This window comes from Nyctibius grandis, chromosome 2 (assembly GCF_013368605.1).
Source record: "Nyctibius grandis isolate bNycGra1 chromosome 2, bNycGra1.pri, whole genome shotgun sequence".
NCBI classification, from domain to species: domain Eukaryota; kingdom Metazoa; phylum Chordata; class Aves; order Nyctibiiformes; family Nyctibiidae; genus Nyctibius; species Nyctibius grandis.
This window is the reverse complement of record NC_090659.1, coordinates 16,596,122-16,619,855: the sequence shown is the minus strand read 5'-3', so window position 1 is coordinate 16,619,855 and position 23,734 is coordinate 16,596,122.

The window sequence follows — 23,734 nt, the reverse complement described above, 5'->3', positions numbered from 1 at the left end:
AGTAAATTTCTATTGTTTTGGTATTTGTTCTGCCCTGTTGTCATTTCTTTGTTGGCGAATTTACTAATTTCAAGTTTTATTAACCTATTGTCAGGTGATTGTTTACACATTTGTTAATCTGAATAGTATCTTCTATGTTTGCCTGGAAAAAAAAAGAAGTTTAATCTACTTTTGTGTCTTTTTCTTATATTTGCTTTGATTTTGGCAAATAAGTCTTTGGAGGGAAGAACTTCTATTTTTGTATCTGTGGGAGGGAAACTATGTTGAGTGGCTCTTAGTTCTGACACAGTTAGTTGTGACTCTATTATTATGTTAAGTTCTCCCGGGTTTTACTTGCTGCTAGATGTCCTATTACTTTACACTTTTTTGATCAATGCGTAATGTGCCCAAGACTTAGAGCTCTCCACAAATTTCTTGTCTTCAAAATTAGATCTACTGGTAATAAGAAGAATTTTTACTATTCTAGATCATGCTGGTTGTGATTTAATTATCTGATCATCTTTCTGCTGATTACTTTTGCATTAAGAATTCCATGTGTGTACAGGATAAAAACATTTATCATAATTTTCTTAATTAAAATATGTTACATTATTCTTTAACATAGATGCAAAAGATATCATCCACAATTTTTAATTTGTAATAATGAATATAATTAATTGTGATGCATACAATCAAAGTTTGTATTCCAGGCAGGGTATTCAGCATCTCTTTAACTTTGTTTATGCTTTTATTACACATGTGGCTTCTACCTATTATGGTGACATCTTTTATCTTTTCGGTGGGCTGTCTGTCATAACACAATGAAGTACGTCATTTTACAATTACAGATGAGTTTGGGAGGTAGCAGTCAGCACTTGTGCATTGTCAGGTGACTGATTTACTTCTGTGGATGTTTGTGCCTTGTGGATATTGATAAAATATTTCAGACAGACTCCTTTGAGGATATGGGCTGTTTATCATCTATTTACTTTAACTGGTCATTAGTTCTTTTCAGTTTGGTCAACAAGCATATTTAATCTTTTTTCACCATTATATTGGGTTTACATGGCAAGGCTTTGGTAGCGGGTGTAACAGGGCAGCCTCTGTGAGAAAAGGCCAGGGGCTGCCCTGTGCCAGATACAGCCAGTTCTGCTGGCTACAACAGACCCACTGCAGGGCATAGATGAGCCCATCAGCCAAGCTGGTGGCACCTATGTGAAAACACTTAAGAAAGGGCAGAAAACAACTGACAGGGAGAGAAGAAGGGAATAAAAAAAATGAAAACCAACAGAGGGTCCAAGGGACCTCCAAAGTCAGAGGAGAAGGAGGACATGCTCTGTGGTGGAGCAGACACCCCTTGCCCCTGAAGGGACTGTAGCCTGTGGAGGACCGATGATGGAGCAGGTCCTTCCCCAAAGGGACTACACCCATGGATGAGCCTGTGCTGGAGCAGGTACGCCCCAGAAGGGACTGCAGCTGCTGTAGAACCCACAATGGAGAAGAGAAAAATGAGACAGAAACTTCTACTTCCTGACCACAATGCCCCTGTGCTGCCCTTCGCCTCACTGAAGGGACTGAGTGTAACTTGTGGTGATTACAAGGGGTGTGTGGAGGTGTTTGGAGTGAAGCTGAACCTTCACTCCAAAAGGGGAGAAAAGATGTTTTGCCCAAGTGCATAAAGGATTATCTCTTTTTGTTTGTTTGTTTTTGTTCCTGCTACATGAATTGTGAATTAAATATTTATTTTAATTGGCAATAAATCAAGTTAATTTCTCCAGGTCAAGCCTCTTTTGCCCATGATGGTGATTGGTAAGTAATTATCCGTCTTTATCTTGACCCAATGAGGTTTCTTACTCTTGCTTTTCTTATTTTCTCCCAGTCCATCCTGCTGAGAGTCAGTGGAGTGGCTGGGTGGGAGTATGTCTGTTAGCCAGGAACAACCCACCAAAATCATCCAAGAAAATAACAAAAAAATTTGAAGTAGAATACCTAGTAAAGAGGTGTTTTAAGTAGCACTTTTCATGAGAGAAGTTATTTGAACTAAAACTCACTGTTTTGAGGAACAGAAGAGTACACAAACATTACAGAAATATTATGGAAATAACTATAAACTCTGTAGATATGCTGGAACAATGTTCCACCTCAGTTATGACACTTTCTCTGTCTTACTTCCAAAATGTCAATACTTGCAAATTACATTTATCACTTTTTTAATAAAAAAGCTGACACCCATGTTGACTCTGCTATTTGGATTGTGTTTACAGCAATTTTAGTTGAATGACTCTCAAGGAAGTCTTTCATTTCAGGAAGCGTTGCTTAGAATTCCTTTAAGGTGTTTCCTGTATCTACACATGCAGAAACCTCCTGATCACCATTGCATTTGAATCTACAATTTTTAAAAAATTCTTTTAAGGCTATGGCTAAGCTAAAAGAAAAAGTGTCAAAGATATTATTTTATTGTTAATACACTTTTTGTCAGATGAGTTTATACATTTTTTGATTCTTTATGGAGCATGAAAGCCTGTAAACCTTGTTTTGGTTTTTTTTTTGTTCGTATCAAGTTTTGGGGTTTATTTGAAGAAAACAATTTGTAAGACTGAAGGAAGAAATTAATGGGTTCTTTCTCAGGCCTGAGTTTGCTGGTTGCTTACAAGAATGATTTATCATATTCCAAGTCTAAAAACCTCTTCAATTTTCAGTTGCTCAGGTTTTGGTATCCTGTAAGTTATGATTTAATAGATCCAGTTGTTCTCCAGCCATCCACAGAGATCTCCAGGCAAAAAACATAGAAGCCAACAGCAATGAAGAAAATACTTGATATTTTTAAGAGGAAAAAAACCTCAAAACATCTTAACATCCCTGCCTACACACCTATCAGGATTTTATTACATAAGCTACTGAAACAAAAAGTAATGTGAATATTTCCCAAATAATAGCTTATTTCAAACCTTTTCCAATTTCTATCAATCATCTATTATTCTTCTTAAGTAGATTGCATGCTAATTCTTCAGTCTTCCTGGATGGTGTTATTCATCCTTTAAGCAAAAATAGTGTCTTAGTTTCCTATAATGTGTTACTGCACTGCTTATTCAGTGCCTAGATTGGCCCTAGCATGGAATCACTGAGACTGTGCCTGTTTTCACTAGGGTGGTTTTGTACCTGGGCTACTCTATTGTGTTTCTCAGACTTACTCATGTGCCCCTGCATGACATTTCCTCGGGCAGTGCAGCCATGTCCTGTTGGCAGCGACAATTTGGTGGGCTAGTGAAGAGTTGGAGGAATTACCTCCAGTTTGTTCCCTTAATGATGCTTGGCACATAACAAGCAGCATCTGTGCTTCTAGCCATTGTAGGATGTTTGTATGGTATAACATTATAAGACTACTAGAGAGTCCACTATTCTGTAACCTTTTGTCTAAACGTCTGCCAGTGTCTCACTCATAGTGACCTTCTAGATGTCCCAATAACTCATTCAGTCACTCTGCCTTCTTCTGTGCTCCATATTCCCATGTAGAGCTCTGAAATTTGCTCAACACTCTTTACTCAATCATGCTTTAAGTTTATGTATCTCTCATTTAAAGAATGACCCAGCTCAAACAAACCTAGGGCAAGTTAAGGTGTGAGGGATTTGGAAGCTTAAATCACAATTTAGGCTTAATTACAAATGATATGGCAGAATAAAATCTTTTTTTAACAAGGTTATATGGGTAACAGTGAATGCACAGATGCATCAAGCAAAAAAAAAGGTTGTAAAAATTTAAATGAATGTTACCAATAAGATTTAGGACACAATATTCCTCAAGTTACAGAGCTTGCCAGTGCAACAAGGTGTTTAACAAGACAGTGGTGGCAGAGGTTGAAGGAAGTCATTCTTGCATCTCTTTACCTCTTTTCCCTGCTGACAAACTAAACATTTTTTTGCTTGCTATTGTTTTTTGAGTTTTGACTAATGACAAAGACTCTGCATCTCCATCAAAGTAAATCCATAAGAATGTGTTTTTGCAAGCACCCATTGTCTTTGTGCTGCCACTGTTAGACACTAGCAAAAGAAGTGTTAGCACATATACAGTTTCACTAAATTTAAGCTACAAAAAGACATTGAAATTTGTAACCCATTTAGGTAGTTGAAAGATAACTTCTGTCTCCTTCTCAGGCTTGATCTCCTCCTTCCCCCATTAAAAGAGCGTTCAGTTTTCAGTCTCTCTAAAATTGTCAAAAGAGCTTTAGCAAAGGACTGGGTAGGCCCAAGCCCACTGAAGGGAGCAGCATGTAATTTTCCCCTTATTCGTCCCATCTCCTCCCTATCTCCTTGACTCTCTCTCCCCCCCCGATTGCACTTTACCAAGAGTCCTTCACATTGCCCTTTCCAGAGTCTGTTTTGCCTCATTCTTTCTCTCTTTCTTCTTTTGTCATTCCTTCTCTCACAACAGTATTTTAATTTTTGTTTCCCTCTTCTCTATGCACTGTCACAACCCAGTCAATCTTTTAGATTATACCCTTTGGATTTTTCTTCAGCTTAAATCTTATATTTTCTTTTATGGTCCTTTAGGGTCCATAAGGTCCATTTGTTTGTCTCTTTGTCTCCGTAGCATAGAACCCATTTTAGACAAGGGTACATGGATTTCTATCTTACTGGAACTAATAAAAGATGTAGGCTTTTAGAGAAAGTCTGATATAGCCTGCGATGAGTTAGTGTGGCTTGGCCAAATGCCACAGAGAGATAATTGTCTTCTTTGTAGCACTAAATGATTGTCTGCTTGGTCTCACTGATTATCACATAGCTGGAGGAAGGGTGCTGTCAAGATAACATCTTAGTTTCTCCTTTCTTTTCCCTTTTCCCAGATCTGCAAATATTTCATCTTTTCTGCCTTGCTAAGCTAGAGGTAATGATCTGGCCAGGATATACTCCTTTCTTTTTTTCTCTATAATTCTGCTTCTTTCCTCAGAGATCATTCTTGGAGACTTTTTCTAACTTCTGTCTAACATATTATTTCTCAGATAACTCTTGTTCTTATTCCTTCTACACTGTTTCCCTCTTCCTTGCAGCCTCTCTTACACAGTGGAATAGTGCAAAAGGACCTATTGTAAAAGATCACAAAATGGTCAGTTCTGACTGCTTTTTCAGTTTTAGCCAGAGTGCCTCAGAAACCCTCAAAATAAATAGTAAGACTTTAATAATTAAGTTAGAAGGAAATTTACCTTGCCCATAAATTGTTTTGGCATATGAAGACAAAAATCCCAGGACAACCCACATGCCATGGCTTATTCTTCCCTATTCGTAAAGTTGCAGTGTGGATTTATTACATTTGTCTTTCTGTCTCTGTTGTAGTTTAACTTGATCTCTTTATTGATGCCATTTGTAGAAGTATCATATTTTCAGAATTGGTTTTACCTTTTTGTTCATGTTCTGCTGTTATTATTATTAGGATTATTAGTAGTAGCAGTAATACTGTAGTCCACTGCTATTAAGTATCCTTCAGAGAAAGTTACATTTTTCTTTGTCAAGGTTGGCTATCTGATATCAAAGATAATAAACCCATGCTTTAAGAAGTAATGTGTCTTTATGATGCATAAGGAAACAAGTCTACCCTGAATTTATGAATTGGTTCTCCTATCCATTATGATATTTGATAGTGAATCACAATTTCCTCTCTTTGCTACTCACAATATACAGCATATTCTTCTACCTCCTATGCTAATTTCTTTTTGCTATGGTTTAGATTATTTTTCTTGAGAAGCCTTGGAGAAGAATGAGCCAGAAAGATAATAAGGGATAGATAAATTCTATGTGTATAGGAGATATTCTCATTATCTTCTGATAATATTTCAAAAGAATAAAACAAATTAACTGGGAACTGTAAAATGTGACAAAGCAAGAATCTCCATAAATGAACATTGGTCCCCACCTTTCTTCAGCTGGGAGCCTGCTGCAATATCCCTACAAATAAATACCAGCTTCTTAAACTACCCTCCTGCAGTCAGATGTGTACCTTATAATTTGGAGTACAGACTTGCTTTCTCTAAAATTGTGATCGTTTCCACTTTTATGAAGACTGGGTGTCATTGGCTTAATAGTTGCATTTCTTATTTGAACAGTATTTTTCTCTTTTTAAGCAGCAAATTTGTTAATTTGTTGTGAGTAAATAAACTTTTTCTTCTCTGTAGTATAGTTTTCCTGCCCACTTTCCCCCTACATTTAGAACACATGGAATATGGCTTATGCTTTGATAAGTAACCCACTATGCAAATGTTAATTCACCATTACTTATATAAGAAAACATTCTGCTTTTTTTTCTTTTAATCTTAGAAAAAGCCCATTTTCTCTGTGTCTGCCCCTAGCTTTCTGCTAGGCTGGCTTAATACATTGATTTATACAATGGGATGAGCTAGGAAACATATTTTAAATCTGAAATCTTATATTCTGCTGAATGTAGCAAACATAATGAAAAGAGCACCAAATGTGCAAAATCTGTCAATTTTCCACAAGCATGCACTGTAAATAGTCCTCTCAGGGACTAAAAAATGGCAGAAGGCAGATAAGAGTATTTTGGAAAGTTATCTTTCAGTGTACAGCATGGTAATTAATATGACATTCCAGTATAGTAATTATGTACAGTGCATTATATTCCTGGCTTTTTCTGTAATGATATTGTAAAAGACACTCAATCATTTTCATTATTATTATTTTGTGTTCTCTGGAAGTGTATTTATTACGATATTCAGCAGTTATTATTGTATGCTACAATGTGATTCCTATAATCTGGGAACTTTAGACATCCACTGATGAGCCAAATACTATGCTGATGAGTCCCTTAGCTCTTTTAAAAATTTGCAGACTGGTGCTAAACTTAAACTAATCATAAGAAACATAGCATCAAATATATTTTTTCAATTCTAGAACTGGACTTTGTGCGTTTCAGATTCTATTCTATGTGATGTCTGCAACTGGAATATTTTTAAAACGCTTTTTACATGACAGTGCTTTTCTTTCTTATTGTTCTCTCATCCAGTCCTTGGGTTCTGCAATACATGTATTTTGAACAGCTAAGAATCGGTCTTTAAAGTAACGGGCTGAGCACACCTAGCACTTCCATGGAATTGTTAAAGAATTTTAGTCTTCTAAGGTTGTGATTTAGTCTTTTACAGCTAGGTTCTGATCATCCACAGACTGGTTTGGAGCCCCAGATAAGTCTCTTTTAATGGTGTGTTTACTGACACTCTCTAAAGAAATGAATGCCAAATTGTTAAAGTGCAAAAAAAAAAAAATTTAAATGAGAGAAGAGGAAGGAGGAATAGGGAACTATGCAGTCAGGTGTGTCAGTTGTCTCGCAGTGACTTGCAAGTTAAATACACTGAGAAAATGTCTTGATTCAGGAACTGCTGGAGGGTGACATGAGTCTTGCTGTTTGGTCTGTTTATTTGCTTCTTTTTTAAATGAGAAATTTAAAAGTTTTACAATACCCCATAAAAAGTATTTAACAACTGTTTTACTGGTTACTAACCTGCTGTTTTAATATATATTCTAATGATGTAAACTTTTTATTTGGTGTTTTGGAACTTTCACTGTCAGGAAAACCAAGCTTGTACTTTGAGATTTTGGGGAGTCATCAAAGGGGGTCCTGACAGAAAAAAAGGCATAACACCATTAAGAGTGCATGATTTATTCAGAGTTGCTACTGAATTTATTATGGATTTAAGAAAACTATTAGTTATTCAGTTTCAAAATAAAATAACTGATGCAAAGAAAATCATCAAAGGAACCTACACCACTTGCATTAGATGCAATGGTGATAAGGTTTTCTTCCTCTAAGTTGATTTCATTACATCAGAAATGAGCTGAAGCCCATCACCCCTCTGAAAATGACATCCAACATCTACCTTTGACAGTTACACTGCCTTTCTGTGTTTCTTGTGAGCTAAGACCTGGACTTCAGGGGTCTTTTTAATGATGAGTTCTACAAAAATGCTGAATCACTATAGTAGCATTCAAACTACCATTATTAAAGTTGAGTTAATACTTCTTGTTTAATCCTTATATTTTGCCCAGGAATGTTTCTGTTGAGCCCTGAATCAGTCTCGCATGAATCTGAAAAAGCCTTAGAGGGACATATGGTTTCTCAAAATAGACAAGTCTAGGGAAAAAAAAAAGTAAGAAGTTTATTTGCATTTTATTCTAACTTAAGGGTGAACCATAAAGTAAAACTAGAATATTTTTGGTCATTTCAGAGGGAATTAACCTTTCTATTCCTTTTGGGTTCCGATAGAGACAAAGTGCTAACATGTAACAGAGGCATATAGGAAAAAGGGAAACCACTAGACCTAGACTATATTTAGAAAAAAAAAAAAAAGCAAAAAAAAAAATCTGAAAAAGTATGTGATGAGTGGGAGCATCTACCTCTTCAACGTGTTGTTGGTCTTTTGGAGCTCATTTCCAAATGTATTAAATTTTAGCCCATTAATTTACAAATTTGTCCTCTCTTTTCAGTCTTTCATGTCTATCTTTGGCTATGCCAATATATCTTCTTACAGTTAGAGTAATGCAACCTTTTTCATAACTTTCTTGAGTCCTGAAAGAAATTATATTTTCTGACTGTTTCTAAGAGGAAAAGAGAATAGCTGAAATACTGAATCTTGGCTTCCTGGGTTTGACTGAGAGACAATGGAGGGTAAGGTCTACAACATTACGGAAAACTGTCTCTACTGAGGAACAGCAGTTAAGTCAAGAAGACTTTCAGAAACCATTTAAAGCAGTTTTCATGTTTCATAAAGAAGAGCACAGGGTGTAAACAAAAGCATTTAATGGTACTTTGTCAATATGTGCGCCTGGAGGTACCTATTATTTTGGAAGACCATTATCCATCTGTTAGCAGTTTCATAAACAAATATAAGTAATGGCAGAATAATTTGTGGGCTTGTGAATCACTGCTGGAAGTGGCACAGGAGGAAGAAAACACTGGGCTAACAGAGTGGGCATGAAAAGACGCTGTCATCTTGGAAGAAATGAGTCGTGTGGGAGGAAAAAAAAAAGCTTTCAAGATTGAATAATCCTTGGAGGAGTGTACCATCTGCTGCTAAAAAGGATGCATCAGTGTGTGCGTATGCATCTCTATGTGTCCATTACAGTGCCTGCGTGGAAAAAGTGTGGTGTTCATTCCAAAGCAAACAGAAAGTGAGAGGTTCAGCAGGGATGTAGAGGACCAAAACATGAGTGCCTGTGAGGGACAGAACAGGCTGTGAGATGGGTAGGGAAGGGGTAAGATTCAACCAGCAAGAGGACCGGAGGGAAACGTGTGCTCCGCTGGGTAAAAAACTGTCTGGATGGCTGAGCTGGAAAATTTGTGGTGAATGGAGTTAACTCCAGTTGGCGGCCAGTCACAAGTGGTGTTCCCCAGGGCTCAGTATTGGGGCCAGTTCTCTTTAGTATCCTCATCAGTGATCTGGATGAGGGGTTCGAGTGCACCCTCAGTAAGTTTGCAGATGACACCAAGTTGGGCGGGAGTGTTGATCTGCTTGAGGGTAGGAAGGCTCTGCAGAGGGATCTCGACAGGCTGGATCGATGGGTTGAGGCCAATTGTATGAGGTTCAACAAGGCCAAGTGTCAGGTCCTGCACTTGGGTCACAACAACCCTATGCAGCACTACAGGCTTGGGGAAGAGTGGCTGGAAAGCTGCCTGGTGGAAAAGGACCTGGGGGTGTTGGTTGACAGCCGGCTGAATATGAACCAGCAGTGTGCCCAGGTGGCCAAGAAGGCCAACAGCATCCTGGCTTGTATCAGGAATAGTGTGGCCAGCAGGACTAGGGAAGTGATTGTACCCCTGTACTCGGCACTGGTGAGGCCGCACCTTGAATACTGTGTCAGGCTTGGGCCCCTCACTACAAGAAAGACATCGAGGTACTGGAGTGAGTCCGAAGAAGGGCAACGAAGCTGATGAAGGGTCTAGAGCACAAGTCTTATGAAGAGTGGCTGAGGGAACTGGGGTTGTTTAGCCTGGAGAAAAGAAGGCTCAGAGGAGACCTTACTGTTCTCTGATATGGACCAGAATGGAGGTTTTAGCCAGGTAGGTGTCAGTCTCTTCTCCCAGGTAACAAGTGATAGGATGAGAGGAAATGGCCTAAAGTTGTGCCAGGGGAGGTTCAGATTGCATATTAGAAAAAATTTCTTCACTGAAAGGGTTATCAAACATTGGAACAGGCTGCCCAGGGAAGTGGTAGGGTCACCATCCCTGGAGGTATTTAAAAGATGTGTAGATGTGGTGCTTAGGGTCAAGGTTTAGTGGTGGACTTGGCAGTGCTAGATTAACGGTTGGACCTGATGATTTTCAACGTCCTTTCCAACCAAAACAATTCTATGATTCTATGGAGGAGTTAGTGGATGAAAACTTCCGGTACAATGAGGTCTGGTGGTCCACCTCAGAAAGCAGCTCATGTCATGAAGGGAGTTCCCGTTGTAGTAGTCAAGTGTATCAGTGTTTAAAATTTTCTTCATAGCAGCTCCAACTTATGTGGCTACCTATGGACTCAAGTTCACTGTTTTTCACTGGTGCAGTGCAAAAGAGTAACTAGAGCAGGCCTGGAGGAGAACAGGCCCCCTCAGACTAAGGGGTGGTTGGCATTGGCCTTGCCCCTTGCTACCCTGGTTTATTTCAGCCTGTGCTTCCTGACTGTGTCTGGTGTTTCTGTGGCCCCTCAGCAGCCTAGTGTGTTCCTGTGAAAAAAACTTCATCTGAATATTTGGCTCCAAAGCAGGATGATCCCTGCTAGAAACAGTTAAGAGAACAGGAAGCTTTGGTTGGAAATGGTTAAAAGGGAAAACAAGAAAAAAGTGGAACAAAAACCAAACAGCTTTGGTATTTGTGAGTTTTGTCTGTAAAGCATTCACTTCTTTTTCTGGTGTTCTCTATAAGTAGGAAGGAATAATAAGAATTCTCATTGTTTAGAGAGCCAAATGCATGCAGAATTTGCTTTGAAGTAGAAATGAAATAGTATTATGACTGGTAAACCAATAAGACCTATTTGTCAGTGGCTTACTGCAAGTGTAGAGGGTTGGTAGCTTAATTAAGTGTCCCATGAAAAGCCTAGCTTATCTTTCCTGAGGCATTTTGTCAGAAGAATATTAAAAAACATCTTTCTACACTTAGAGAAAGTGTGGTAAAGAGGAGAAGTAGTGGCAGAAGAAAGCCTCTGTAGTCCTATTGGCAAAGGCAGAGCAAGAACTGAGTAAGTGAAGCTGAAGCCAAACGAAGGGAAATCTAAAAATCAAGGAAGTAAAAAAAAACCCCAGAAGTGATTAACTTCCAAAATAAATTATCAAAACAAGTTATGGCTTCACCATCTTTGACATTTATTGACATCTTTTGTCAGGTTTGGATTGCACCATGTTTGAACCAGAATAGGTGCGAGACAAACAGAAGTAAACTCAGCCCAGGAGAGAAGGGTGGAAATGCTGACATAAGTGCTGGATGAGAACCCACTGAAAACACCACATGAGGCACTGGAGTATGCAGGACACTGGCAGATGCAAGGAGCTAAAGAGCCTACTCTAAGAAAGCATGGCTGGTGAAAAACAATAACTAATTTGATGGAAACTCATCCTAATCTAATGAAATTTAAGTTCTTCAGTTTTGCAGCACTTTGGGGACAAAACTTATTTTAAGAAATTCTTTTCTTTCCCCTTTCTTTGCCCTTCCTGGGCTTTTGTTTCTCTGAAGCTTTGAAAATGTTATTTTTCTTTTTCATGTGTGGCTTTTGAAATTTGTCCTCTCTCCTTGTCCTGAGTTGACTATCTTTTTCATTGAAGCCCTTTTCTTTGGGTACCACAGGCAACAAATCTACATGTGTACCTACACTCATGCTGTTTTCCAGTGCTCTGACACTGCAAAGGTGTCTTACAGTAGGCTTTTTTTATAGTGTTAGACTATGGCAGAGGTGCATCTCTCAAGGGAGCCAATGGGTGCAGTTTCTGTTGACTTCAATTCAGCTGGGAGGTACAAAACACATCTTAATATACCTACAGTACATTTGAAAATATCTGAGCAGAAGTTCTCTGGCGGGTGTTCCTTTATACATACAGTCTTTAATAGCTAAATAGTAATCCTCATTGTTTAGATGATGAAATGAAGCACGCTGTGATGTCAAGCCACTGGAATTTTCCTGTGGGTCTTGAAACTTCTCCATTTACTGCATCATTGATGTGGATGTGGATTTGTTTTTCAGTTGTCCTTAGCACAGGAACAAACTTTAAATAAACTCAACTGAAGCATTTAAAAAGTGCAATCATACTGACAGCTTCCATCCCTCCACTAATTAATACTGATTTTTGCTACAATCCATGTATAACGTGCATCATCCTCAAATAAATGAACAAATGCATATGGAATGGTGCCTGCTCAAAATTGACACAAGTAGAAAAAAGAAACTCGGTACCCCAAGGACATCTTTTATTTTTCTTTTAAAGTGGTAACTGCTCTGCTAAAAGTTTGGAAGATGGAGCTATTCAGTTGGCTTATTTAGTCTTATCAAGAAAGAATTGCGAGAGAGATGTGAACCATACTTTTATGAGCATATGAAAGAGCAGTTGTTAAATTCATTCCAAGATTAAATCATCATGCATTAAGGATACCCTACAGCAGGACAGAAACTTCAGTATTTTCATTTTTTAAAATTCCTTTCAAAATGCTTTGTTGTTTTATCAGCTTGTATGTGTATGCTTGCACATTTATTCTGTTTATTTTTGAATCAAACTATTATGAATCTCTAGTTCCAAGAAAGGCTAATAAACCTGATATCAGTGTGTGCTGATGAAATTTTAGGGGAAAAAAATCACACTTGAGGCCGTACAGTTTCAGCAAGGAATCTAGAGATCTGTGAGAGAGCTGATGAAGTAAATAATTATTTTCATCTCCCTTATCAAAAGGCTTTTCCTCATGAGTCATGTAAGCAACCTCAGCCTATTAATGAATGCTAGCTTTATGGGTTTGATCCATAAAATGGAATGGACAGATGTGTAGCAATTACAAAAATTAAACAAGTATTATAAAATTGAACCACTTATATTTGTTTGAAATTCATGCATGGCCTTTTATATTTTGATTATGCTAAACAAATTTAAAAGTGTTTGAAGACACTTATGGGCTGCTACAAGTAAAATATCATGACATGAGTGCATGTCACCTTGATTACGCATTTAGAAGTTACCTGATGAGGACAGTTTGCACTTCCAACATTAGAAATTAAAGTACAATTAATTGATGGGCTCCATTTAGAGGTATCTGGGAAATAGTCACTGATCTGTAGTGTGCAGTGGATAATTGACTTTTCTTGCAAGTCAGAAATGAGAATATGAAAGGTAAAACCCTAAAAAAAAGTTAGCTTAGAAGCAACATAGCTGCATAAAACCTTTTTCAGAATTGATTCACCTTCCTAGCAGGATAAGAGGGCTACAGTGCTCCTGATACCTGAAGCAGCATGTTTTGAGATAGCTTGAGTATCTCCATATGAAATGAAATGTAAATTGAGACCACAGGAAGAGATGCCGCTCCCCAGAGGAGTCAAGATTCAAAAAGACAGAAATACAAAGTGATCAGTCTTACTGATTTTTATCATAGTGATGGCTCGTCTTTTATTTGGAGTGTAAGTCTTGCAGTGTAAGTTAAGAACACACCTGAAGAAGAGTAGGCTGTCTGGAGAAAGAGTAGGAGAGTGTTGCTTGCTTTCTGAGCAGGGAATAACAGTTTACAGAAGTTTCATAATGGGCATAGGCAGGGATGAAAAGGCAATGTGTGTGCAGTTAGGAGCATGGAGCTCCATCAGGGACTGAAAGACTGATGAGGAGAAGAGGGAACACACAGTTAAGCATGAGAGGTGACAGAAAGAGAAACATCGTGGGAATCAGCAGGGACTCTTCTAAGCTTGCTGAAAACCTCAGAGGTATTGAGCCACCTGGGTGAAACTACTAGCCGTGGAATGTCCCTCCAGTGACCCATAACTTTGTATCTTTACAGACAGCAGTCTCAGTATTCAAAATAAATCCATACAGACTAAAAAAAAAAAGGAAAGAAAAAATCCCCAAACATTAAGTTCCTGTTCCAGAGTACCATGTGTTCATTTACATTTATACCACCTGTAGCATGACATTTTCCAGAGCCGCAGCTCATGTTCCTATGTGAAGTTTTCTCTCTCCACCTGTGCCTTTTCTCAAGGAAAAGAATGTGTTAGTTTCTAGTTATTATTGTTTATCATGTTTAATTTACTTTCAAAAAATATCAAATGACTTCAAATAATTTTCTTCTCTTTTCAGTTAGGCTTAATATTTGAGTGCTGGTGCAAACCTAGAATTTTAAGAGTGAGATGTTACTCCAGTGTCTTGAGTTCGAACAGTGTCAGGAGAATTTCTGTCAAGCTTTGGTCTTTGTTTTGGAATCAGCTGATCTATGGTTCTGGATACAAAAGACAGACTTTTTTTTTTTTGAGAAATCTGAGCCTTGTGGGCAACTCAAAATGTCCATGTGTTCTTTTATAATGGAAAGAGGAAGCAGAACCCTGCTTTAGCTAACCACAGAGGAGAAATAACTTGTTACATACCAGAAACATAATATTTCAGTCTCTGTCTGTCTTTTCAGACCTCAGTACTTTTTCTCATCATTTAAGAAGCACATCAAGGTTTTACAGTTAAAGCAACTCTCTTCCTGGCCTACTGTTATAGGTCAGCATGCAACTGGAGAGAGTTACACATTCAAACACATTTCAGTGTTGTTACTGCCTCACTCCAACTGGTTGCTTTTGCCACTTATGCCCTAGTCATACCACCTTTATGACCTAAGTCTTGATCTCCCTAGCTGATACTTCCAACTCATCTTTTTCACACATGTTCTTTTAATCCATGTGTTTGGAAATGGGCCTTTGTGTACTGCCCCATATACCTTCCAGGTACAGTGCAGTATCTCGCCATTTTTGTGGAAAAGTTAAGAAAAAGAGCACAGCAGCTCTTGGGAACCCCTGGGATTCTTATCACAATCTCAGTAAACACCATCTAGTATATTGATAGATAACCTAAGATGACCAGATTTGGTTAAGTAGTTGTGGAGGAGTCAGAAAATAACATGCATTGGACATGATTCCTTTCTACCGAACCCTTAAAAAAACATGGAGAATTGTTTTTTTTTTTTTTCTGAATAAACTATTTATTTATTGATTGTACTAAAGAAACACTTGCAGGCTGAAACCTTGAGGTGCATATATTATAGCTGCCTTCTTTGCTGAAACCTCAGGGATATCCAGAAACTTAAAGTGCTGCAGCGTGGATTTGCTAAGTTGAACTGAAGTTCCATAGTTGTCTCCATTTATCTGAGGTGGCCATATGTGCCGTGCATTTACTATTAGCTCATATGAACTTATACAACAGAGGGATCATTCCTGGCTTGAGATACTGAACAGTGTATGAGTAAGACTATATAGAGAAGAAACTGAAAACTAGAAGAAACTGCTGGATGGAACAGGAGGAAAGAATAAGGTAATATTAGTACCCTCGGCATCTTGGTAGCTTAATCCATCTTGATTGCTTTTGTACTTATTTTGGTAGGAAATTTTAAGGAAACATTTGAGTAAGGACAAGGTGATATTTGGAGTATTTATAAGAAGCAACTCCCTCACGCGTCACCTCTTATTTTTGCAAACCCAGAAGTAATGTGTAGATTTTGATTGAATTTTAAGTTTCCTTTGGAAAAAGTGAAACAAAATGTGTCTATTTTAAGTAAAAAGCAAAATACAATTTTTTTCTACATTAATCCGTATTTATGTCACATGTGATAGCACAACATGATGGTTGTACTTTAAGTATCTCCTTCTCATTTTTTCAAAATCAAGTGAGCTACTAATCTTAATTGTGTTTCCCATAATATAGCACACTCTTTTGTCTTGTTGAATCAAAGCAATGCATTGTGGGAATTCTTTAATCCTGATGCATAATGAGAAATAGAGTTTTCGGAAGTTTGGCCAATAGAAGTAATGAAGGACAGAAGAAAACTTGAATGAGAACTCTCTCCAAGACAACAGCACAGGCAGTTGCTATTCAATGTTAAATTGACTAAGTATAAAGCACAGCAATATCTTCACATAGAATTTTAAAATGTTTCCTGTTTCACAGATTTATTTATTTTTAATACTCTCTCTTTTATTCAGTACTTGGATTGCTCTAAAGGGGACATGGGCTTCCTTTTGCACAGGCAATATCCGGCTAATGTACCACTGGCATAACTAGCCTTATGATGCTTGCTTCCAGTTCTGATATAAATGATTTCTGAAAAGTGAAGATGAAGAAGGATACGCGTATGTCATTGTAGTTAAAGCTATCATTCTAACCACTGTTAGAGCAGCTCAGAACTGGAGTCAGGAAAAACCAGGAATACAGTGAAGATCCATACTCAGCTTAGACAGCTGTGTTTAAAAGAATAAATGAATAATAATAATAATAATAAAAACAACAACAAAACCAAAACTGATTAAATGTTTTGAGAGGGATTTTCCTCATACATTTTGTTGCTCTCTAAGCTGTTACAATTCTTTCCCTTTCTCTTCCTTTTCAGTGTTTTTTTTCCCCCAAACATTGCTGTTGTAACATATTTTATCTTTACTCTTTTTTAAAATTTGCACTATCTCTTCACGTCTCTCCTATTTTCCTTTATCTTTTATAATTTTTTCCCTAAATGCTCATCAGTCTGGATTGCCATTAAACTACTTTAAGTAGATTTAATTAACCAAAGTGAGGTGCTGAAAACCTCTAAAGGCAAATGATGATAAAACATGGTTTAAAGCTCCACTACTTGCTAAGATTTGTTCAAATAAAGTCACCTGAAATCTGAGTTTTTGTGCTATTAGTAGAGCAAACAGCTGGAAGAACAGTATTGGTATTTTCCACAGAGAACTGCGTTTATAGGTATTTGATAGTGTTAACAGCAATAGTTATGTTAACTAGGACGGAAGGGAATGGGGAAGAGCATTAGAGATTCTTCTCACGTATATGAAAGTATCTTCCAGAACATTATAATATAGATGTGTTTAGTCTGCAAAGCATCAGGAACAGGAGTTTTCATCCTATTTAGTGAGGCCATTCCTACAGCTGCCCTTCAGCCAACCCATGACAGTGGCTGAAACCTTTTGTGCAACAGGCAAAGGTAGCCTCCTGAATACTCTGCTCAGGGAGAAGGAATTGCCTAGTGATATAAATCTACATCATTCTGACTTGTTCCTTCAGACCTGGTGCTCACTGCCCTCTTGCAGCCCCTACTTGTCATACAGCCCCCCAGGACTGCAACAGCTAGGTGTAGTGAGAGCAAATCTGAGGCTACCTGTGGTTCAGGCAAGCCTGCCTCTGGGACCCAAGCCACAAACACAGAGTTGCCTCACTTCACATCTTCTCTATCTCTGCCTACGGGAGACGGTACAACAGCAGATGAATCCTTCTGATTCAGCTGGCAAATAAGTAATAGCCTAATAAGTAACATCCATCTCATGTCAGCTTGTAGTCGCCAAGCTTTGTTCATGTTGAACGGTTTTTTCCTTCTAGATTAAAGAATCTGTTCTATGTAACAGTGTATATATATCTATATTTCAAACTATTTTACTACTGCACCTGCAGGTTTTTTAGACGTCTGCTGGATGCAGATGCAATTTTTTTGTCACATCAGATATACCCTTTTAAAGCAAATGCTTTAGCGTCTTTTGTGCATGTGCTCTCTCTCTCTTTTTTCTCTCCTTTGCTTTCCCCTTATGCAAAAAGAACATAATTACAAATAAACATTCTCTGTTTGCATTTTGCATATGGAAAACGCTGTTCATATTTTTTGTTCCATCTCATCTGTTCTGCCTACAGAGTAAGTCCATGTCAGCCCATATATATGGAGTTCATGGAAACGCAAATGTGATGTGCTAACTCTATACTTATTCCCAGAGATGGGATTCAGAGATATTCAGAGATACTGAAAACACAAAAGCCATAATTTTCAGGAACAGGAAACCTTTGGTAAATGTTTGTCCCCTCTGGACTGGTGGATTTTAATCAGCTTATCAACAGATCATTTTCTCTCTCATACTGATTACACAGTCTTTTGTCTCTTGAGCTGAGATGGATGACGGCAGTCATTCATTTAGATAATGTGGTAGCTTCCCAAAATACCTGATGCTTATGGAAGTTTCCTCCTCCAGCCTTATTCCTTCTGCTACTCTCATATTAATTTTCGGTACAACTGTATAGAAATGTGGCTCAGGTTCATGGTTCATGTAGTAAATAATACTACTTGTCAGAAGAGTGACCTAAAGAGGGCATTCCTAAGTGACAAGATCTTGCCTTTACAATAAGCAATCTCCAGGCAATTATCACGTTATCACAATGATGAGGAAAATGCATAGTTGGAAGAAAGTTAATTTGTTTTAATGTTATCTACCCCTGATGTTACTGAGTTTTAAAGTAATTATATTCAACCTTCTATTAGAAAAGAAAAATGGCAACTGTAAATATGGGGATTTTTTTTTAAGTTTCTTGGTTTCTGTGAGCTGGGATGCCAAACCTCTGATTATATCCTTGCAGCAACCCTGACAATGGATTGTGTTTTTTTCCCCAGTTTAATATAAGAAAACCAGCAGGAGGTCTTACTTTCAAAGGCATTTGATAAAGGAGCCCGCTCATGGAGCTGAGAGAAAATCAATGGAACTTTTTAATTTCATGGGGCTCTATGATGCTTAAGTCCCATGGTATAATTCATTGCTTTTATGTGATTTTTCTGACAGCATTCTGTCTTCTGGTTCACTCTGCCTTTTATCTCATACTCACTTTTTTTTTGGCAACTTTGCTTTTAATTTTAGGCTGTGAAACCTAGGATATGGCAAAGCACTACGTTGGCACACTATAATCAGATTTTTTTTTTTTGTAAGTAGAACCTGTCAGTGGCAGCTGAACAGAACTGTTCTCACTAAACAAGCTCAAGAAAGAAATCTTCTGTGGCCCTAATACATATTCTCCCATGCCTCACTTCAAACTTGAAAATGTGCATTAAAAAGGAAATAATCCCTATTGCCTGTTTGAAATTCCTGACCTAAGATAGAAATGAACTATCGTATTTATCTTTCTCTCCTCTCCCTGGGAGCAATGCTAATAATTTTACTTGGAGGTTGCAAAGCACAGATGAGCCAGTATGAGCATAAAGATTCCCATTTGCCTGTTGATGGATGTTGTAGTTTTTACGGGGCACGCTGTGTACAGCGGTTGGTGGCTCCACAGAGCTGGTGCAGGCTCAGGTCCAGGAGTTGCTCTGTTTGCTGATGTGGCAGTTCAAAAGCTCATTCGAGCCCTACATGTGTTGTACAGGTGCATGATGCATCAGTTCTCTTATGCTTTCTGAGCACACACTTATTAAAGGAGGGCCCTGGATTGTGTGCTTGTCTTCCCTGATCAGGGAAGTGTTGTGGTTTAACCCCAGCCGGCAACTAAGCCCCGCACAGCTGCTTGCTCACTCTCCTCCTCACAGTGGGATGGGGGAGAGAATAGGAAGAGTAAAAGTGAGAAAATTCGTGGGTTGACTTAAAGACAGTTTAACAGGTAAAGCAAAAGCTGCACATGTCAGCAAAGCAAAACAAGGAATTCATTCACTCCTTCCCATCGGCAGGCAGGTGTTCAGCCATCATGCGTAATGATGACTTGGGAAGACAAATCACTGTGAACGTCCCCCCCTTCCTTCTTCTTCCCCCAGCTTTATATGCTGAGCATGATGTCATATGGTATGGACATCCCTTTGGTCAGTTGGGGTCAGTTGTCCCAGCTGTGTCCCCTCCCAGCTTCTTGTGCATCCCCAGCCTACTCACTGGTGGGGTGGTGTGAGAAGCAGAAAAGGCCTCAGCTCTATGTAAGTCCTGCTCAGCAGTAACTAAACCGCCTCTGTATTACCAACATTGTTTCCAGCACTAATCCAAAACAGCCTCATACCTGCTACTAGGAAGAAATTTAACTCTATCTCAGCCCAAACCAGCACATTCTCCACCCCTTATTCCATACTATTTGCGTCACGATATGTTACTTTTTTTAACCCCCATATATATCACTTTCTAGTGGCTCTAGCCCAAGCACGTCACAAATTCCTGAACTTGGTTTCGTAACTGTCCATATTATGAATTGTTAGCCTTAGATGGGCTAGAAGGAACAAGCAGAAACCTTTTGAAGAATTTGATTCTTTTATTTATAGTCCGGAAGAAGCTAAAGTGGTAAAAAAGATGCAGTAAAGTTATGTTTTCTTTTTTGGATGCATTGTTGTTTAATTTCATAGCATTGAATTAATTTTGCTTTTAAGGCTGTTGGACACAGAGGAAAGCCTCCAAGCTTGTTTGGAAGTGTCTGTGCTGACAGAAAAGGAACAGCTGAGCAGAGATAATGGTGCAATCTCTAAGATCTCTATGTCCTAGGTGACTGCTAAGCTTTCATTTCTGTCAAGTTTCATTCTGGTTCAAAGAAGAAAAAGAAAAGAGAAAAAAGCTGGAATGTTTATATAGAGAAGAATTTACAATTAGAAGATCACCAGAGCTAGAGGATCCAGGAAAACAGCTGAAAAATGCCCTGCTTTTGACTTTGACTTACCACAGAAATGTTTTTGTTTGTTTCAAAGCAATGTAATAAGGTGGAGGAACATCAAGGAAGAGCATCTAGTGAAAGGTACTGAAAAATGTTGGTCACCATTGTTCTGTTTATACTGTGCTGATGCTTTATGTGGCTGTACTTTTTCTCCCCTTGGTTGTTATTTTTTGCGTTTCCTGATAGTCTGAAGGAATAATAAAAAACCGAAATCCTAGGGTCAACTTATTGATCTTGAGCTGCCAAATCCTCATGATGTGTCACTCTAACAGCTAATTGAAAGGCTTCTGTCGTGTAATCAAAAGTATGCTTTTGGGAGCTGAAACACCCTGTTTTGCTTCTAAACTTTTTAATCTGAAATAAATAAGTGAGCTATTTTAGGAAGCTGACTATGGAGATACGTGTTCCTAATTTCCTACTTTTACTGTCCCCAACCGTGCCTAGCCCTTTTAGCTCCTTTTAATAAACAGTCATTAAAAGCAAAGTAATTGGCTTTGAATGCTTCTGTTCCTGAAAATCTCGTTAGATCTTGAAACATGCTTCCTGCTCAAAATTCCACTTTCCGTCTTCAGTGAAGAAATAGATATTGTAATTTAACTCCTCATTAAAAAAAAAGATATTTTTAAACCTCTGTACATCATTGATGTTTGTGACTGTCTTCTCTAGCCTGTGTGAGAAATTTCGTGATTGAACGGCTACATTAAGTTAAAAAGAAACTTGTTTTCCAAACTATGCTGTCTCTGTCTTCTGCCTGCAAGTACCTTAGCATTGTCATAATCCTATTCAAGTGAATTAATCCAATACACATCTCACAAGAATGAGATTTTTAATGCTCTTAAAATAATTTTTCATAGTTAAAGCATATTTATATCATTTTGTCTATAATTACGTGTTAAATAGTATGACAGTGATTTAAATTTTTAAAAAAGATGATGTTCCAACTTTAATAGTGGAACAGCTGCTCCATTGGTTTGTTATTTCTGGAAGTATGAAGTCAGGCAAAACAAGAATCTGATCTTACGACATTTTATTTTTTGTTAGTATTGAGCCATATAACAGGTATTGCCCATTCTTTCCCATGACAGACAATTAGTTTTATGTCAGTACACTCTTGCTGTCATTAAACTGTTATTATTTATATTGTTGCAGTGTTTAGCTGTGCTAGAGTGAATCTACTGAGTGAGATAACGTACAAGTGCATAATGATGATTTGGGTCTTTGTAACATAGTTTGGTTTCCATATGTAAGTTTTCCTTATAGAATCTAATGGAATTAGCAAATTCATAATGTCAAACCTGAGCTAATATTTAAAAAAAAATCTAGATCCTGATCCCGTGTCCATCCCTTTCCAGAAGTCTCTGGAATGACTGCAGGATGTGGGAGCCTTGACTTGAAGGCGTCCATGGCAAGGCTGCAATGCCTATCTTACTCTGAGAAGCGCTGAGGTGGGGGAAAGAGGGGCTAGAATCTTTCATCCTAACCTAACATAATAATTCCTGCTTATACTGACTGTGGGAAGTCCTCCTGTCTTCTTCAGGACTTCTGCAGGGTCAACACTGGAAATATTTTCTTGTAATTCTGAAAATCCCATATAATAGAAGCAGATGAATGCATGAGGGTTTCACCTGGCTAGCCCCATGCCGCCCCTTTTCTGCCCTGTCATTAAATTGCTTTAAAAATGAGATTTAGAAAACAATAATTCAAGTTCTTTTTTTAAGTTCTTTTTTATTTGAATGCTTTGGATTACTCTTTCAAACTTTCTTGAACAGCAGTAGCAGGTGAAAATGATGTTTTTCAGAAGAAAAATAAGATTCTTAAATATTCATCTGATTTCAGCTGCCAAGGCTTAAGAAACGAGAGAAGAAATATAAGATGCATGATAAACCGGCAAAAGTCGGAGTACTGAAACTAGAAAGTTTAACTGTGACCATTCAATCCCAGCAAAAGATAGGGGAGTTTTTCTCTCCAGAGAATGCAATTTTCAAACAAAACTGGAAGAACTACCTTTAGAACTAAATGTAATGCTGAAATTCTTTTTTAAAATGAATTGTGGTCTCTTTATAAAGATATTCTGCAAAAATCAGCAAACTGTTTTAGTGTTAGTCCTCCGATCACTGCAGTTGGAAAAGTTTTCTACAAAAGGTAGAAGATTATAAAAAATACTTCAGAAAAGAATAAAAAAATACAAGAAATGGAAAAAAGGTATTTTCTAGTAGTGTCAAATAGATTATTGCAGTTTTAGGCACAGGTTCAGAAATAATAAAAAAAGGCTATGAATGATTCAGCCATAAAATTTGTTAATGTGTCATCCAAAAGTCCCCCCCCGATATACTCTTGTTTTGAAAGGTCAGGTTTTGCTAAAAACAAGAACGTTCTAGATAAGATGGTCTCAGGAGGTCTAACCTATAATTAACAATTGAGCTGCATGAAAGAAGAGAGAGAGAAGACAGAAAAACTAGTTTACCCTCACCTGTGGAGAGGCAACAAGACCTACTGGAGTAAAAGCAGAAGCAAACACTATGTTTCTCTTTTCAGTCATTCTCGCCTCTCAGAGAATATTCTGGATTTGCCCATGACTCAGTGAATGACATCAGATATGACACATAACACATCTGTCCCTCACTGAATGGCAATACTGTGTCTTGACCTCAGGGAGGTGTTTTGAAGGTAGATTTGTTTTCCAGTAATTTGACTGTCTGAAATAATTTGACTGTATAAATGCTAACGATGCTGATCTGGAGCAGTGTTTCCACCCTTTCAAGTAATTTCTGGTGTGTAAAACAGACTGCCTTCTTCAGCTGGAAATTTCTGTGGGGAGGTTACTGAGAAGTGAAGAGCTCATTCTCTGCAAGTGGGATCCCATTGTGAATCCTGGTGTATTCAATTACTGATTTCTGAACTGTACGTTCTTGTGTATGTGCATATGTTCTGCCAGATAGAGCAAGGAAAGGACAGCGTGCTAACATACAAGTGGAAGAGAGACTCTACTACCTTATTTCTTGGCATTTAAAAATAAAAATAATGACTGGCTGCTTGGGTGGAAAGGTGTAAGTAGGCTTAATTTGTGGTTGACAGATGAAGGGAACGTAAAGATGCTCTTGTTCAAACAATTTACATAGTGGTAAGATCAAAAGACTGGGGCAGA